At 38.3% G+C, this 7,148-nt stretch overlaps 1 protein-coding gene across 1 annotated transcript in view; it reads left to right on the plus strand.

Annotated features, from left to right (window-relative positions):
• Positions 1-6,720: 6,720 nt before the first annotated feature.
• rcc2 (regulator of chromosome condensation 2) overlaps positions 6,721-7,148 on the plus strand; it is a 15,809-nt gene continuing 15,381 nt past the window's right edge. Inside the window, 1 exon segment of the mRNA XM_029451002.1 lies at positions 6,721-6,875. The gene's annotated coding sequence lies outside the window, so the exon portion shown is untranslated.

The following is a 7,148-nucleotide window of genomic DNA, read 5'->3' on the forward strand; positions in this document are numbered from 1 at the left end:
AAAGTATCACTTCTGTAACATTTTTTAGGAAATCATTGACTGTCACATCTTCAAATGATATCCCGTTTGTATTACCCACTAACTTTGTAACATCGGAGAGAGTGGAGATGACATCGGAACCATTCTTCTCGTCTTTGAACACAATGTTTGCAATAACCATCATTGCACCTTTCAAGACCTCTCCGTCCGAAAAGGCTTTCTTGTTCTTTATTTAAAAATGTGCAGCTCTAAATGAAGCTTCCGTTGCTTTTTATGACTTGTTCACCGGCCTCGTGAAAAGAGACTGCTGTTGCCCAAAGCTGCCTTTAACTCACGGCTTTTTCTGCCCGTCATACGCTGCCAGATGGGTAGTTAGCATCGTACCGAAGTGTCTCTCCACAATGTGCCGCTTTGCCGTCGCCCCACAAATGAGACAATACAAACTTTTATTTCACTGTTGGAAAAAAATTATTCTTCCTCATAATCATTATGAAAATATTTAGTTTTCTTTCACTTTTCTGTCATGTTTAGGGTATTTGACTTGGCTTGCGCGTAAAATTGAACTCTGACCCCAAACAGGGTGACTAGTGGTATTTTCAGAACATGCCCTGCAAGCGACTCACGTAGTCCCTGCGAGCAACCAAGTGCCTGCAGGCACCGTGTTGGCTACCCCTAATGTAGATGGATGTAGATGGATGTATATGGAGATGTAGATATGGATGTAGATGGATGTAGATATTGATGTAGATCAGGGGTGTCCAAACTACGGCCCGCGTGCCAACTGCGACGTACTCCACCATTCTGATGTGCACTGGCTGAGTCGCGGCTCCGTGCTGCAGCGGTTTTATTCTCTGAGATCATAAATCGATCTGTTTTTGAAAGAGAAGGACCGACCTCTTCATGAGCTGAGTGACCCTCCATGTTTGGCAGACCTGGCATTTTTAGTTGATCTTACTGGTCATCTCAACACTGAACAAGAGCCTACTGCGCACATGAAAGCATTCTGCATGAAGCTCCGTCTCTTTGAGACACAACTACGCAACTTCAATGTTGCGCACTTCCCCACGCTGTCCGAAATCAAATGTGCTTTTCCAAAGGCCAACCTTTCTGATAACAAGGGGAAATATGTGTGTGTGATCACGTCTCTCATGACAGAATTCAGTCAGCACTTCTAAGATTTTTCTATCATTGCGAAGTCGCGTTGTTCTCGACTCCCTGATGAATGCAGAATGAGTTTAAGAGAGTCTGCAACTAGAACTTATATATAATAATTATATACGATAATTCCCTGAAGAATCAACATCAGCTTCTCTCCCTCCCCGACTTCTACTGGAGCTTGAAAAAGTTTCCTCTGATGAGACGTCACACACAAATAATGATGAGTCTGTTCGGCTCATATATCTGAGCAAACCTTTTCTCTGTTAACAAAATTAGATTGAGAACCAAAATGACCGACAGCCATCTCTGTGATATCCTTCGTATCTCAAACATCAAACTTACTCCTGACCTGCAGCATCCTTCAGTCCAAAGCGCAGCATAACTGCTCCCACTGAGTGCAACGCTGTTCCCATTATAAGAGAGTTAAAACATATATTACACAGTATTTATATAAACTCAATTTTTCAATAAACTCAGTCAATTAAAGTTGATAACATTTTCTAACTAACGTTAGTGTTAACAAGCCCAATAACTTATTTGTGTAACAAGCTTGAGATACCCTCCCCCCCCCCCACACACACACCTTTATACAGGGCTGTGAAGGGGATCACCATCCTGACTAAGAAGCAATCTGAGGCTTCTGTTTTGAGAATGAGCTGCAAACCCTTATTGTTGTTTACAATTTGTTGCATACATTTGTTGCATCTGCATACAATTGTTGCTTACTCTTGTTTTTCAACAAGACAATGACCCCAAACACACCTCCAGCCTGTGTAAGGGCTATTTCACCAAGAAGGAAAGTGATGGAGTGCTCCGTCAGATGATCTGGCCTCCACAATCACCCGACCTAAACCCAATTTTGACATGGTTTGGGATGAGTTGGACCGCAGAGTGAAGGAAAAGCCGCCAACAAGTGCTCAGCACCTCTGGGAACTCCTTCAAGACTGTTGGAAAACCATTCAGGAGACAACCTCATGAAGCTGACTGAAAGAATGCCAAGAGTGTTCAAAGCTGTCATCAAAGCAAAAGGGGGCTACTTTGAAGAATCTAAAATCTATAACATTCTGATTTGTTTAACACACTTTTTTGTTTACTACATAATTCCTGTTCTTTCATAGTTTTGAGGTCTTCAGTATTAATCTAAGATGTAGAAAATACTTACTTACTTGCTTACTTACTTACTTACTTACTTACTTACTTACTTACTTACTTACTTATTACTTACTTACTTACTTACTTACTTACTTACTTGAGTTATTAATTGTGTTAACTTCATGTCTGAGAGTGAAGTTCATTTAATACATAAATCCATAAAACTTATTTTTCAAAAACCTTTGAAATGCTAATACAGACTCAATCAACTAGCGATTAGCATTTAAGCTAACTAGTGATTAGTATTCAATATCGCTCGTAAAGAAACTCCTCTGAAAATGATAATATATCACAACAAGGTCCAATAACTTGTTCTCTGTGAAGTGCTTGGTGAATAATTTAAACCTAAATATCAACTGGACCTTTAGTCAAAGAGCACGACAGATTTTATGCTGATTGAATTTTCTGCTACTCATACCTGCCATTTTGCAGGTTAGTTTCAGAGCATAAGTTGTCACAGTAACTGCACTGGACTCTATGTATCATCAGTTGTATTTTCCGTGAACTTCTCGTTAAAAGATCTGGTTCAACGGGACCATGGACTGCTTCTGAAATCCTCATTTTCTTTTCAGGGCTGTCAGGGCCCAGGTCAGACATGATTTGTGCAGGAGGTTGAGGTGCTGCTGTAAATCAACTTTTGTTAGTGATAGTAACATCTGCATATAGACTGTTGATTTCAGTGTCATTCAGGGTGAGGCCAGGTTAAAGTAGATTGATCTAAATGACTTGCAAATGACTTGTTTGTCTCCTATTTTAACTGCACACAAAATATATATATACATATATTTAAGAATGCCATATGTTTTCCCCCCAATGCCACTGTTGAGTAGTCTTTAGGAAAGGCATTCATGCAAGTAAGGAATCAGAGACCTTCTTGAAATCAATAAAACATGCATAGGCCTTGCCTTTCTTTTTGTCTAATTTTACATTTTAAATGTGTTCTGTTGTGCAAAAGTTTGGTAAGAATGAAATTTGGCATTTATTTAAAAAGTTTTGGTCATTGATAAAACTGAAATTATTTGGGTCATATTTATCTACCTTTTAAAATAAATTGGTGTTATTAAACCTTTATTCCATATGTCAGGAAAAATGCCAACTGTTATATCAAAGTTCGAGTAAAGCCAATTAGAATTTATGGTCAGAACATTTTATTATCTTATTTAAGATCTTGTCGATTCCACAGTCCTTTTTAGCTTTCAGGGAATGGATGATTTCCATCAGTTCTTGCTCGGTTATTGAAGCATCTATTGCAATGTTTTTCAGGCCAAGGACCCCCAAACTGATGGAGAGATGGAGCAGGGCGCACTATATATATTGTATACAATTGTGTTTCATATTAAACTGGACCTAGTGCGATGTATAAACATAGCTACCCTGTTATTGTGCATTCAATACTAAGATATTCAATGAGGTTCATATATTCATGTTTTTATTTTAAACAATTTTTCTCAAAACATATAAGGTATCTTCTTTTCAATAATATTGCATCCTTGTGTCTGGGATCTTAGTCAGCTGGGGATTAAATAGGCTCTCAGCCAATCACGGGGAACCTGAGAGAGCCAGCGTGTAACATCCGGCCTTGTGATTTGTACAGCAGCGATAGGGGCGGGTCCTCCTCTTTGGGTACAGGAGGCTTGGCGGGACAGGTCTAGGCTAGTCTCGTGCTGTGAATGAACCGGTATCCATCTTGAGAGAGCTCCTGTGTGTCGCTGAATGTGTGCATTGCTGAATGCTGAAAGATAACGTCTTCTGTCTCCATTCATCTGTTTGCTACAATATGTTGGATTCATGTTAATGTGTATTTAAAGACATTTAAATTTGTGGAAAAAAAATTGGTTGCAAAAACAAAAGTTAAATAAAAAATATATATTAAATGGTTAAATCAACCAAAGATTTCACGACCCCTCCTGCAGTACCTCCGCGGATCCCCTAGGGGCCACGGACCCCCTGTTGTAGACCTCTGATCTAGAGGGTTTTCGTTGTCTCAAATTACTTATGCTAAAGTTTTCCACTTGGGGTGTATTTCATTTGGTTGATGTTCTATGTAATATTGCTGTAGAATAGAGTGTTCCACTTCTGCCAGAATTGGTTTCTTCTATTTCAGAGAGCTGGTTCCTGGTGTTTTCTTCCTTCTTTGCTCTTAGAGTGTGTTTGTATTGTTTTAATGTGTCATGGTAATGAAGGCGTATATATATAGTAAAACGGTCTTTAATTTTTTAATAAAAAATACTGCTTTTTAATCCAAAAACAGATTATCTAAGGCCTTGAATATTCCAACATGTTATTTAAAACGATTTAATCTGAAAATCTGTTCTGTTTTAAAAACAAGATAAACAATATGCAAATAATAGCAACCTCTACAAGAAAAAAAGTGGAAGTGATTTTCCTTTTCTTTTGGAAGACAGTCTAGAATGTATGAGGTGGTGTTGGCTATCACAGGTGATTTTGATTATGATTCTATCACATTCAATGTTATCTTTAAAAAGTTACATACTCATTCTGTCTCCTCTCTTCTACTAGAGCTATGAGGTTAGAGCACAGCAGGTGCAACATGTATTGTATCTCCCTAAGGTCACCAGTTGGGGGTCGGGTGGGGTGCTGCTCCTCTCACAACCTCAGCATAGTTCAGTCCAGTAGGCTGGGGTACCTGTAGAGCTGGCTGTAATGCTGGTAGGAGGGGAGGTTCAGGGACTCTAGGCCGTGGTGGGTGCTGGGTTGTGGGGGCCTGTGTTGACTTGGCTGTGGCGTATGATGTTGTTGCTGGTGGTGCTGCAGTGGTTCAGACAGGCTCTGTCCTGCTGAAACTCTCTCAGCTGAGGACATCCTCCTGTTCTCTCCTGAAGATGGTCTGGACCTTTCAGAAAAAGGGAGATTTTGGCTGTGAGCTGCTCTCTGAGCTATATCAGCTATACCTCCATCTGGGAGAACTGTTTGCTCATGATGTTAGGGCCTCTGAGTGCATTAGCAGGGGAAGGTCAGTGTCAGCATCTGCAGGCTCTCTCTCCTTCTCCTTTTGCATACTCAGTTTCATGGTGAAGAAGTCTCCCTCAAGCCTTGCCAGGTATACTTGAACCATGACAGTGGTTGACTGTCATGATGGTGTTGTCTGGGTAATTTTCCATCCATTGCCAATACCTGCTCTCTTTACTGGGGAGTAGTGAGAGCGGGTTAATCAGTTGTAAGCTAGTTAGCTGTTAGCCTTAATATTATTTCAGTTGGGATTTTAATTGTAAATACAGGTTTTAAAACTTGGTGTCCGTGTCCAGTAGTTGGTTTACTTGTTTGAATGGTAAATGGATGATAAATTTACTTGCATTTATAAAGCACCTTTCTAGTCTTCCAACCACTCAAACCTCCTTTAAACTACATGCCAACTTTTACCCATTCACACAATGTAACGCCACTTTTTACAACTTGTAGAAACAGGTCAGATTTAAAAAATGCAAAAATGGTCAGAGATTGCAACATCTATTGGTCTGAAAAAAGAAAAAATGCTTTATTCTAATCATTTCCCCTATTTGAGACTGAAGCAGTCAAACCATTTGAGAAGTTTAGAGGAGAAATCCTTAATTTGTGGATCAAGAATAAATGTAACTCAGTTTTTTACAAGATAATTTTTGTTGTTACTTGTCACTCTACTCTTTTGGCATGAAAGCAGGAGGTGAATTTAAAGTGTGATTAAAATATCTGTTTAATGATTAATAATGAAGAATTATATTTAAATCTGAAGATGCCATTGAGTTAAAACTATGTCATGCAAAAATAAATTGGAATGCAAAAAAAATCATCACGTTATATTGTATAGGTGCAAATACATTACACATATTACACATAGTAGCATACAGACTTTAAAAGGTACCAAAGGCTATCTAAAAATCGGCCTCTATTCACAATATTTTAAAGTCCTTATACTATGCTGCTCTCTGATGGACATCACTAAAATGCAAAACACATGCATTTGTTTTCTTTGTTGTGATTTTCTTTGTGGCATGTGAAAAACAATGAATTACTTTTGATGATTTTAATATATATATAATTAAATTACATTTTGTAATCAGTAAATGCATACATAAAAGGGATAGGGATAAGGGATATAACAATGTGAATTGTATTTCACTTTGCTTCTTTTATTAGTTTTATTTTAGACATTTTTAATCTTCCATAATTACAATTACTAAATGTAATTGTAATCATTCATTGTTCCAACTTTTGATAGATTGTAAGTGCATGGTCAAATGCTGAACAAGAGTCTTTGTTATCACATTCGTTTTTTCCAAGTTTTAATAATTTATTTATGCCAGTGGTTATTTTCAACAGTACTTTTCTTCAGCAACTTTAACCTAAAAGATTTGAGGATCTACTTTTGTCAATGCTAGTTCCGTTGAACTATTGGTTACAGTGACAGTTAAGACTAAACGATGACCTCCCGGGTTTTACCCTGAGTGTTTCTTCGTCCAGTTGGTGAGAGCTTGGTTTCCTGTATGAATACTTAATGCAAACCACGTGGTCTGAAAGCAGACTGCAGCTTCTTTTGTTCAAATCAATCAAACCGAAGACGGGTAGAGAGCTGAATCAGGAAATCACCGGTACATTTATTTATTCTAAGCTTTATGAAATTACAAATAACATTGTTTTCGAAGTCACAGACATTGTACGCACGCTAAACGTAAAACGTGTCCAATGAAGATATTGAAAAAGTTTTTGTTGTAGCATCGTGTCTTATAACGTTAGTTTCCATATCTTTATTCAGAGTGCCTGTTAGCTTATAGCAGCGAGGTAATGTTAGCTTAATGAGCCCTATCAGTCCGCTATTTTGCAAATCTAAACAAGTTTATTCCAGTCTGGGTTTCTGAGAATCT

The sequence above is a fragment of the Cottoperca gobio genome, chromosome 2, assembly GCF_900634415.1.
Source record: "Cottoperca gobio chromosome 2, fCotGob3.1, whole genome shotgun sequence".
Taxonomy (NCBI): Eukaryota; Metazoa; Chordata; class Actinopteri; order Perciformes; family Bovichtidae; genus Cottoperca; species Cottoperca gobio.